The 11,362-nt window shown below is 40.8% G+C and overlaps 1 long non-coding RNA gene across 1 annotated transcript; it reads left to right on the top strand.

Moving 5' to 3' along the window:
* The first annotated feature begins 9,741 nt into the window (after positions 1-9,741).
* On the top strand, positions 9,742-11,110 carry LOC108423854. Its single transcript, XR_001857582.2, has 2 exons — positions 9,742-10,447; positions 10,739-11,110. It is a non-coding gene; the product is annotated as an uncharacterized LOC108423854 (long non-coding RNA).
* Positions 11,111-11,362: the final 252 nt, after the last annotated feature.

Here is an 11,362-nt window from a genome sequence, read left to right as displayed (position 1 = left end):
CCATGAGGATGGTATGAGGGCCCGACGTCCACAGATGGGGGTTGTGCTCACAGCCCAGCCCAACACTGTGCAGGACGCTTGGCATTTGCCAGAGAACACCAGGATGGGCAAATTCGCCACTGGCGCCCTGTGCTCTTCACAGATGAAAGCAGGTTCACACTGAGCACATGTGACAAACGTGACAGAGTCTGGAGACGCCGTGGAGCGCGATCTGCTGCCTGCAACATTCTTCAGCATGACCGGTTTGGCAGTGGGTCAGTTATGGTGTGGGGTGGCATTTCTTTGGAGCACTGCACAGCCCTCCATGTGCTCGCCAGAGGTAGCCTGACTGCCATTAGGTACCGAGATGAGATCCTCAGACCCCTTGTGAGACCATATGCTGGTGTGGTTGGCCCTGGGTTCCTTCTAATGCAGGACAATGCTAGACCTCATGTGGCTGGAGTGGCTGGAGTGGCCCCCCCATTCCGCAGACCTGAATCCGATTGAGCACATCTGGGACATCATGTCTCGCTCCATCCACCAATGCCACGTTGCACCACAGACTGTCCAGGAGTTGGCGGATGCTTTAGTCCAAGTCTGGGAGAAGATCCCTCAGGAGACCATCTGCCACCTCATCAGGAGCATGCCCAGGCATTGTAAGGAGGTCATACAGGCACGTGGAGGCCACACACAAAACTGAGCCTCATTTGACTTGTTTTAAGGACATTACATCAAAGTTGGATCAGCCTGTAGTGTGTTTTTCCACTTTAATTTTGTGTGTGACTCCAAATCCAGGCCTCCATTCGTTAATAAATTTGATTTCCATTGATGAATTTTGTGTGATTTTGTTGTCAGCACATTCAACTTTGTACAGAACAAAGTATTCAATGAGAATATTTCATTCATTCAGATCTAGGATGTGTTATTTGAGTGTTCCCTTTATTTTTTTGAGCAGTGTATCTGTGGTACTATTGCAGTATCTATCTTTCTTGGTGACCTAAACTCTGGGACACAATAAACAGAACTTTTTGAATCATCATGTCTGTATACAGAAAAGCCACTCAATTCTCAGTTGCTCTCCTCCGTATACAGTTTAAATGGGAATTCCATTTTTTTTTCAAAATACCTGCATAAAGAAATGGTTAAAATGCAAACAAAGTCATTCAGAGTTGAAGTGAAATGCTCTGCTCTAGAGAAACTTACAGAGTCAGAATTGTTCACAGTGGTGGTGATGGGAGCCAGATGAACACTTTTTGATAGGTTCTCAAATATTTCACCGTCATTAACACTACATATAAAACCTCAGAAGTAAGTTCACGTGTTGTTTTGGATAGTAAATAATCACTATATAGCTGGCAGTGTAGAAATCATGACCCCTCAGCTTTCTCTACAACAAACTAAATGAAAATGAAATGTCAGAGGAATTAACAAAATAAAAAGTAGACTAAAAGAGGCTCCAGAACTCTTCCAATGAGTTGGCCACCTTGCTTTATGAGGCCCACACATGAGTGAATCAATCTGATTGTGCACTGACTCACCAAAGTCAGCCAAACAGCAGAGGAACTCACCCATGAAGTCCCTCCCTGGCTCTAGCTTCCTGTAGTAGAAGCAGGGGTGTGGTGGCTGTGTGGAGGCAGGGTTGATGATGGTTAGAAGCTTGAAACCACTCACTGCAGCCTTGATAGGTAAACTCTTCTATAACATTAGAAAAATCATATTGTTATGTATTACTTGAGTAATAAACTGATTACTTTTGCTTCAATACTCCAGCAGGTGGTGCTAATACTTCTTTAATTGGAGAGAACAACTCAGTAAAGAAAAAGTTCCAGTTCTCCACCAACATGTCTTGGATGCGTTATTAAACGTATGCGCAGATTGTTGTTTATTTAAATGTGTTTTTTGTGTTTAAGGGAACATAACACATATAAGTCAGTTGCAGCTGCAAAATGGCTTTATAAGGACCCCCAAACTCTTAGTACTTGTGTACCACAAGATAGAAAGGCAGAAGGTGAACTTATAGACCACATGATCATTTGTCACATACAGTAGATGGAAATGGAAGCAGTTGCCCTTTATAATATTTCCCTCACCATTTTTTCCAGTTTCTATATCAATGACTGTTTCTCTAAGGAACCAGCTGTGAAGATTCTGTTGGTAGCAGACGACATCACCAAGGTGGGCCTTATAACCCAGTGTTGAGTCTGCCTACAGAAAGCAGCTGGCAACCCCCTGTTGCACAACGCACAAAAGATTGTAGAGATGGAAGAGGACTTCATGCGCACAGAGCCTGTTGATCCAGTCCTATACGGCGATCACTCAGTCCATCTTCACATCATCCATTACCATTTTCACCTCACAAGAATGAGCCAAGCTCCAGTGCATAATCAGAACAGTAGAGAGAATCATTGAATGTAGCCTGCCAGCTCTTCAGGACATCTCCAAAAGCAGGGTGACAAAGTGTGCCAGCAAAATTATTATTAGCTGACCCCTCACATCCTGGACATCTTCCTTTGGGCAGACGATTCAAGGCCATTAAAACCAGCAAAACCAGACATGCTAGCTTCGTCCCTAGAGCTGTATCACTCATTAACCACAGTGGACACCTAAACCAGCAGACCTCCCTTACTCTATTACAGCATCTTCTGTGCAACATAATGCACAACTGTGTAGATGTTACATTTTCACAATGTTCATATGTTGTAATATTCTGTATATAATAGTTTTTATAGTATATTTCTAATTAGATTTGCATATGTATAGGTCAGAGGTGTCCAATCTTGTCTGCAAAGGGCCAGTGTGCCTGCAGGGTTTCATTCCAACAAAGTAGGACTGCATACGCTCAGTTGTTTGAAGGCTGAGCCACTTATTCAAATGGAATCAGCTCCAGCTGATTAGGAGGAAACATGCTGCCACACTGGCACTTTGTGTATAACACTGGACACCCCTGGTGTAGTTTTTTCTGTAACACTTTAAGTGTTAACTAACTAACATGTAGTAATGCATTAGTTAACATGAACAAGACATGAAGTAATGCATTAACAATGGTTACATAATGTTAAGTAAACATGTTACAACTGCATTAGTTCATGTTTTCATATTAAGTGCTGACTCATTATGTAATGCATTTATTAACATGAACAGCAACTGAGGTTCTACATTGATAATGGTTAACTAATGTTAAGTAAACATGTTTCATGTTTTATGTTCTAGTGTTTTGCTTATGTAGCGCAGTTTTACATAATGCTTGAAAAAGCAATGTTAAGTAATAGTTTCATTGGCTGAAGTGATGCTTTACGAATGGGTAGCCACTAACTTGTTTTATTTGCTTACCTCCATTTACTGATGTAGTATTTTGTACTTTGTACTGTACAACATGTTTTATGTCAAAACCAGTCTTAAAATGCATTACTAACATCTATTAACCATTTCTAAAGGTTTATAAGGTCTTGTTCAGTGAATGTAATATACCTGATGTACAGTGAAAACAAATAATGCCTTAATAATGCATTACGAACATCTGTTAAACCTCACTGAACGTTAGCGCTATGACACTTGTCAGTGTCATATGTGTGTTGTTAAAGGGCCCATATCCTACTTTTATTTTTCTTCTTTACACTTTTCAGAGTCAGAATCAATCAGAATCACTTTATTTTGCCAAGTATGTTACACATACAAGGAATTTGTCTTGGTGAGTCAAATCAAATCAAATCAAATCAAATTTATTTGTATAGAGCTTTTTACAATGGATGTTGCCACAAAGCAGCTTTACAGGATTTCAGAAAAGACAAAGTTTCCACAGGACTGAAAGAATGTACAGAATGTACAGAAACCCCCCAGTGGGCAAGCCAGGGGCAACAGTGGCAAGGTAAAACTCCCTCAGAACTGAGGAAGAAACCTTGGGAGGAACCAGGCTCACCAGGGGGGACCCATCCTCCTTTGGTCAAACTACCTACAAGTGATTATACTACTAATATTAATAGCAGTAATATTGATATTAGGAATATCTAGGAGTCTATGAGAACATCAGGGTAGGGTGGGCAGCTCATCCAAGGAGGTTGGTGGTAGCTGAGGCGTGGGCAGCTGGTCTGAAGTGGGTAGCAGGGGGGCTCGGCAGTCAGTCGTCCTTCAGTGTCCAGCCGGACATGTGGGCGGTTGTATACTCGGAAAAAAAAAAGCAGGTAAATGGGATTAGTTTTGTTCTATCCGTTTGTACATAAACAGGGAATGTAAACATTTACAGAGTGTGGCTAATGACCCCGGCAGATCTGACTATGACAGCTTAACTAAAAGGAGAGAACCAGAAGGACACACAGACACGGCAGCACTCTGAAACAGTTCGGCATCCCTCCGCTCCACCGTCCACAAACTTGAGTGACCGCGTGCGAGCAGCGGGACGACAGCACCAGCGTCTCAGTTTATTATAATTCCCTGTGTCCATGGACCCCTGGATCTGCTGCCTTTATCTAGGGGGGGAACATTACCTACCAAAAGCTAAACTGAACAAGGGAGTTTTCAGCCTAGTCTTAAAGATTGAGACTGTGTCTGAGTCCCGAACAGTTTCTGGAAGATCATTCCAGAGTTTGGGGGCTTTATAAGAAAAAGCTCTTCCCCCAGATGAAACCTTCTGAATTCTAGGAACTATTAATAGGCCAGTGCTCTGGGATCTGAGTGGTCGTGATGGCTCATAATGAGAAATAAGGTCTTGCAGGTATTCAGGGGCAAGACCATGTAGGGCTTTATAAGTCAGTAAAAGGATTTTATAATCAATACGGAATTTAATAGGTAGCCAATGAAGTGATGATAGCACTGGACTAATATGCTCAAATTTTCTAGTTTTAGTGAGGACCCTAGCTGCGGCGTTTTGGACTAGTTGGAGTTTGTTTAAATTCCTGCTCGTACATCCTGACAGTAGCGCATTACAGTAGTCTAGCCTAGAAGTAATAAAGGCATGTACTAGTGTTTCTGCATCACGCAGGGACAGGGCATTTCTGATCTTGGCGATGTTGCGAAGATGTAGAAAAGCTGTCCTAGTGATGCTGCCTATGTGTTGATTGAATGATAAATCTGAATCTATTATAACGCCGAGATTTTTTGCTGCTAGTCCAGGTGCGGCTGGAAAGTCGGCGAGATTTAAGATTAAATCTGGTGATTTACTTCTTGCTAATTTTGGACCCAGAAGGAGAACCTCTGTTTTGTTACTGTTTAATAGGAGGAAGTTGCGTGACATCCAGCCTTTCACGTCTTTTACACAGTCCTCCATTTTCTTTAACCTGTGTTAGTCATCAGGCTTGGCTGATATGTACAGTTGAGTATCGTCTGCATAACAATGAAAGTTTACGCCATGATTACTTATAACTGTGCCTAACGGTAACATGTATAGTGTAAATAGTAATGGTCCTAATATAGACCCCTGCGGAATTCCAAATCTCACTTTTGAATAAGTGGAAGATAAATTGTTTACCCTAACGAACTGATAACGTTCTGATAGGTAAGATCTGAACCATGATAGGGCCGTCCCTGTGACTCCAACCATGTTTTCTAACCTTTCTAGGAGAATATTGTGGTCTATTGTATCAAAAGCCGCGCTAAGGTCAAGTAGCACTGAGAGATATGTAACCTTGATCAGAGGCAAGAAGAAGATCATTAGTTATCTTAACTAGAGCCGTCTCAGTGCTATGGTGTGGCCTGAATCCAGACTAAAATTTTTCATATATATGGTTCTTGTGTAGATATGAACTAAGTTGTTGGGCCACAGCTTTTTCTAAGATCTTAGATATAAATGGTAAGTTAGAAACAGGCCTGTAATTGGACAAAACGGTGACATCAAGATTTGGTTTCTTGATCAGAGGTTTGATAACTGCTAGTTTAAAAGCTATGGGTACATGACCCAGACTAAGGGATGAGTTTACAATAGTTGAGATAGGGTTTATAATAACTGGCAGTACTTCTTTGAGTAGTTTTGATGGAATTGCATCGAGTGTGCAGGTTGTGCAATTTGCAGAGGAGATAATCTTCTCTAGCTCTAGCTGTGGGAGGGGGTAAAAGGTTTCCAGACTCTTTTCTACAGCTGTGTTTTGTTCTATATCAGCCAAGTCAGATGGCAGCAAAGCTGGATTTGAATTTGATACTGTGGATTGAATTTGTTGTCTAATATTATCAATTTTATTATTAAAGAAGTCCATAAAAACTTCACTGGTGAGAGTTGCTGGGATTTCTGGTTCATTATCTGCCTGATTTTGTGTGATTTGGGAAATCACATTAAACAGAACTCTAGGATTATACTTATTATTCTCGATCAGCGAGGCCAGATATGCTGAGCGAGCTTCAGTGAGAGCATTTCTATACTCTATAAGGCTGTCCTTCCAGGCAGTGTGGAACACTTCTAGTTTGGTATGACGCCATTTCCGCTCTAATTTCCGAGCTGTTTGTTTTAAGGTCCGGGTTTTATCGTTGTACCACGGGGCGAACTTTTTCTGCCTTATTCTTTTTATTTTAAGTGGGGCCACATTTTCTAAGGTGGATCGTAAGGTATTTTCTAAATAATCGGTTAGTAAATCTAGTTCAATTGGATCTGATGGAGTGGAGACTGGGGTTGATAACTCTGGGAGATTTTCTATAAATTGTAGGGCGGTAGATGGTTTTATTGTGCGCTTTGTTGAATAACGAGGGGACGTATATATGTTATGGCTAAATCGTAGCTCATATGAAATTAAGTAATGGTCGGAGATCGCTGTGGTTTGCGGTAAGATATTAAGCTTGTCTATGTTAAGACCTAGTGTCAAAACTAAATCTAACGTATGACTACAGTAGTGTGTCGGCCCTGTTACATTTTGGGTAAAACCAACAGAGTCTAGGATTGAGGTAAATGCCCTTTTTAATGGGTCGTCTACCTTCTCAAAGTGAATATTAAAATCTCCTACAATTATTACTTTATCATTACACACAGCCAGGTTTGCAGCGAAGTCACTAAATTCTTTTATAAATTCAGAGTATGACCCTGGTGGTCTGTAAATGTTAAATAATGAGAACGCCTTCTTTTTTGTGACCGGATTTGTGACGTGAATAGAGAGGACCTCAAAGGAAGTAAAAGTGTCGCATTGTTTCTGACTAATATCGAGAGTATTTTGGTATATTACACAGACTCCACCTCCCTTGCCTGTTAGTCTTGGCCTATGTGCATAATTATAGCCTGCAGGCGTGGCTTCATTTAAAGCTAAATATTCATCTGGTCTAACCCACGTTTCAGTAAGACAAAAAAAGTCAAATTTATGATCGCTTATAATTTCATTTACGACGACTGCTTTAGAGTTTAATGATCTTATATTAAGTAGTCCAAGTTTTAGATTGAAGGTGTTAGTGCCATCATCAGAACATGGATATATGTTGATAAGGTTATTTAAGCAGACTGATTGAGTTTTTCTGTGCTTAAATTTAGTTTTAATTCGGGGCAAAGACACAGTCTCAATAAGGTTAATCTTAGGTGACGCCTCAAGGCGGATCGCAGACGGTCGGTTTAGCCTGTCTGTCTGCGGCCTGGTCCCGGCTCTGGATTGTCAGCAGCGGTTTACACTACTCTGCCGACTAACTAAAAGACTATGTGCTATGCTGCACGAAAGTAAGGCAGCACCCTCCCGCGTGGGGTGGACACCATCCCTACCTATAAGACCAGGCTTGCCCTCAAATCGTAACCAATTATCTATAAAGCCCACTTGATTTTCGGAACACCACTTGGACATCCAGCGGTTTAACGCCGTAAGCCTGCTGTAGGCCTCAGCGCCGCGCCGCATTGGGATGGGGCGGCATCGGACTTACGGATTACGGCATCGGACATCGTCTGGGCCTGTTTAACCACCTCTCTAATATTAGCCTTAGTTACCTCTGACTGCCGCAGACGGATATCATTGGCCCCTACATGAATGACTATCCTCGAATATCTCCTATCAGCTAATCTAAGGTTGCCACTAATGTCCGGCGCTCTGGCTCCCGATAAGCATCTAACTGTAATCGCTGGCGCCCCTAATGGAGTAGCTAACTTCACGTGTCGAACAATCGAGTCTCGAATGACCAGAGTGCTTTTAACAGGCTTCACAGTGGGTGCTTCACTGAGCGGGGCAAACCTGTTTGACACGCGAATGGGAGGAGCGTGGTGTTCCAGTGGGCTAGCTTTGGCCTCAGCGTTAGCATTAGCCTTAGCTTTCCGGCTAGACCGCCGAGTCGTCACCCATTCACCCCGCTGTGAGGGCTCTGACGCCGGAGTCGAAGGGGTGCTAACTCTCCCTAGGGTACCGGGGGCTGCTAACGCTGCCTCTGGCTGCCTATCCCTTAATAAACCCCGGATACGCACTTCTAACTGGTCGACCTTCTCCACCAAACAGCTAACTAGCTGGCACTTAGTACAAACACTATCGCTATCACTAGAGGCGGAAAAGGGCGTTAAGCTAAACATGCCACACTCTGAGCAGAATATGATGTGTAACATACTAAACAGGCCAGACAAGCACACAGACTGTTAACAGTTGTTGTACTAAGGGAAAAATATAACAATAAATAAAAGATAGAAAAGCAAATTTTAAAAAGCCATGAAGAAGCTAAACAGTTGTGTGAATATGTACATATGGAGATAAAAAAATTGGTAATACTTTACATTAAGTGTTGACTAACTAACATGAAGTAATGCATTAGTTAACATGAACAAGACATAAAGTACTGCATTAACAATGGTTACCTAATGTTAAGTAAACATGGTGTTAAGCTGATGACGTTAAGTAATAGTTTCATTGGCTGAAGTGATGCTTTACGAATGGGTAGCCACTAACTTGTTTTATTTGCTTACCTCCATTTACTGAGGTAGTATTTTGTACTTTGTACTGTATTTTTAAATGATAACACTTTTACTTCTCCCTGCTTTTCCCTCAGCTCCATTTCAGTCATTAAGGTTTAGTTGCTTGCTGGCGACCTTTTCAAGTTACTCATTACTTATGTATGTAAATGAGCACTAAGTATTATTATTATTTTATATATAAAAGCTTACGTTAATATGCTACATTATGATGTATGTTAGATATGCTTCTGCGTGTATTGCAAGAAAGACTTATAAATACCATTCTCTCAGAAATATCAGTCAGGCCTGGATGGGGCAGCAAACCGAAATTGTTTACTCACCTACCCAATTTCACTTCCTTTTTCCTAATTTTATCATGCATGTGTGAATGGAACAGTTTCGGGAAGTCACCATACATTTAGAAACGAAGTATAAAAAGACATTTTCCTCAAAGGAAACTCAGATACTCCGAAAGCATAACATGCTTTATGTTAAAACCAGTAATGTCTTAAAATGCGTTACTAACATCTATTAACCGTTACTAAAGGTTTATAAGGTCTTGTTCAGTAAATTTAATATATCTGATGTACATTGAAAACAAATAATGCCTTAATAATGCATTACAAACATCTATTAAACCTCACTGAACATTAATAAGCTTTTGTTCAGTGAATTGATTGTACCTGATATAAAAAGAAAGAGTAGTACTGCATTAGTAAAGTACTAGATACTTTAATGCTATAAACTGAAAGCATTACATGATGTTAAACATGTTAGATACATTTTTTTCTGTATATGCTAAACATTCAGTTCATAGCGTTATTAAATGAACAGAAAATTACTGAGACTGAAAAAGAGGTACATCACAGAGCTGGTGGCGTGTCTCTGGTGTGGCAGGGGAAAGCTCTGCAATGGAAGCAGTCTGTGCAGCTGGTCTATCCCGTGTTTTTTGGAAAGGTTTTTTTGGTTTTCTTCCCCTCGAGTAATCTAAACACCTTTGTTTTGGGCGCCATTGCTGGGATCTTACTGGAGTCTATGAGCCGAGACTCAGCTGAAGCTCAAAACTCCCGCTTTCTTCTAGCCAATCGGTTTAAAACCGTTCTCCTCTCCAGCCAATCACGGGTGACACTGCTCCTGCGCCCTGCGCGCGCAGATAGAGTACCACTGGGACGTTCGGCGTGTTCGCAGCACTGTTACCATGCAAAGTACACTAGATACTCGCTGACGGAGCAAGAAAGACCAAGAGAAACACCAGGATTCAGTCAGTTACCGACGCGAAACGGGTGGTAATAACAGACCTGGTCCAGCCAGCTGAGGAAAGTAGTTTATCGATGTTCAGCTAATCGTGATGAGAAGTTCGATTCATTCCACCAACCGATTCTTTTGCGCTTCAAAGAATCATTAGAACCGATTCAGACATTCGGACGAACAAAGCCTTTCTTTGTAACGTATATACTCGGCGTAATATCCTTAATCGCATGTACAGTCTCATAATATCAAACATACAAGTGAACATTATAAAATCTTAACACGAAATTATGCAATCAGTTGAATATGACGGTCGATTCATAAGTTCGAAAGAGCCGGTTCAGTAAAATGAACCGAACTTTCCACCCTTGTGTTGTTCTTCGGTCAAGCCACAGACAGGTATTTTTGCAACCAACCATGTGATGTGTGTTCAGTTTAAAATGGTTTGTAAAGCTCAAACTCTTTCATTAATATTTGAAAAAGTTGTGTTTCTATTCTATTCAAATGTATTGCACCCTATGTATCTCTACAGTGTGTTGGTAGTCAAAATCCAAACGTAGCCACATACACTGTACATTTGACATTTCTGTTTATATTGGTATTGACAAGTTATGACTAGTTATACCAGAGAGAAAAATGTAAAACTGTTCATGTTTGTTTACTCATTTCTTCTTGTCGTTGATGTTTTAGACAGCAAGCTCAAGGAAGAGAACGAGGAGGATGAAATCAAAAGAAAGAAAGAAGAAACATAGCGGGCAAATCTTTCCGAAAACATGGGGTAGACCACAACACAGCTGCACAGACTGCTTCCATTGCAGAGCTTTCCCCTGCCACACCAGAGACACGCCACCAGCTCTGTGATGAACCTCTTTTTCAGTCTCAGTAATTTTCTGTTCATTTAATAACACTATGAACTGAATGTTTAGCATATACAGAAAAAAATGTATCTATGATTTTTTCCCCCTATTTCTACTGGGAAGCTGAATGTGTAGATATACAGTGTTCATTGTTTAACATCGTGTAATGCTTTCAGTTTATAGCATTAAAGTATCTAGCACTTTACTAATGCAGTACTACTCTTTCTTTTATATCAGGTACAATAAATTCACTGAACAAAAGCTTATTAATGTTCAGTGAGGTTTAATAGATGTTTGTAATGCATTATTAAGGCATTATTTGTTTTCACTGTACATCAGATATATTAAATTTACTGAACAAGACCTTATAAACCTTTAGTAACGGTTAATAGATGTTAGTAACGCATTTTAAGACATTACTGGTTTTAAAATAAAGCATGTTATGCTTTCGGAGTAT

This window comes from Pygocentrus nattereri, chromosome 6 (assembly GCF_015220715.1).
Source record: "Pygocentrus nattereri isolate fPygNat1 chromosome 6, fPygNat1.pri, whole genome shotgun sequence".
In the NCBI taxonomy this organism is placed as follows: domain Eukaryota; kingdom Metazoa; phylum Chordata; class Actinopteri; order Characiformes; family Serrasalmidae; genus Pygocentrus; species Pygocentrus nattereri.
Note: the sequence above shows the minus strand (reverse complement) of the source record. Positions and strands in the feature narration are given on the sequence as shown.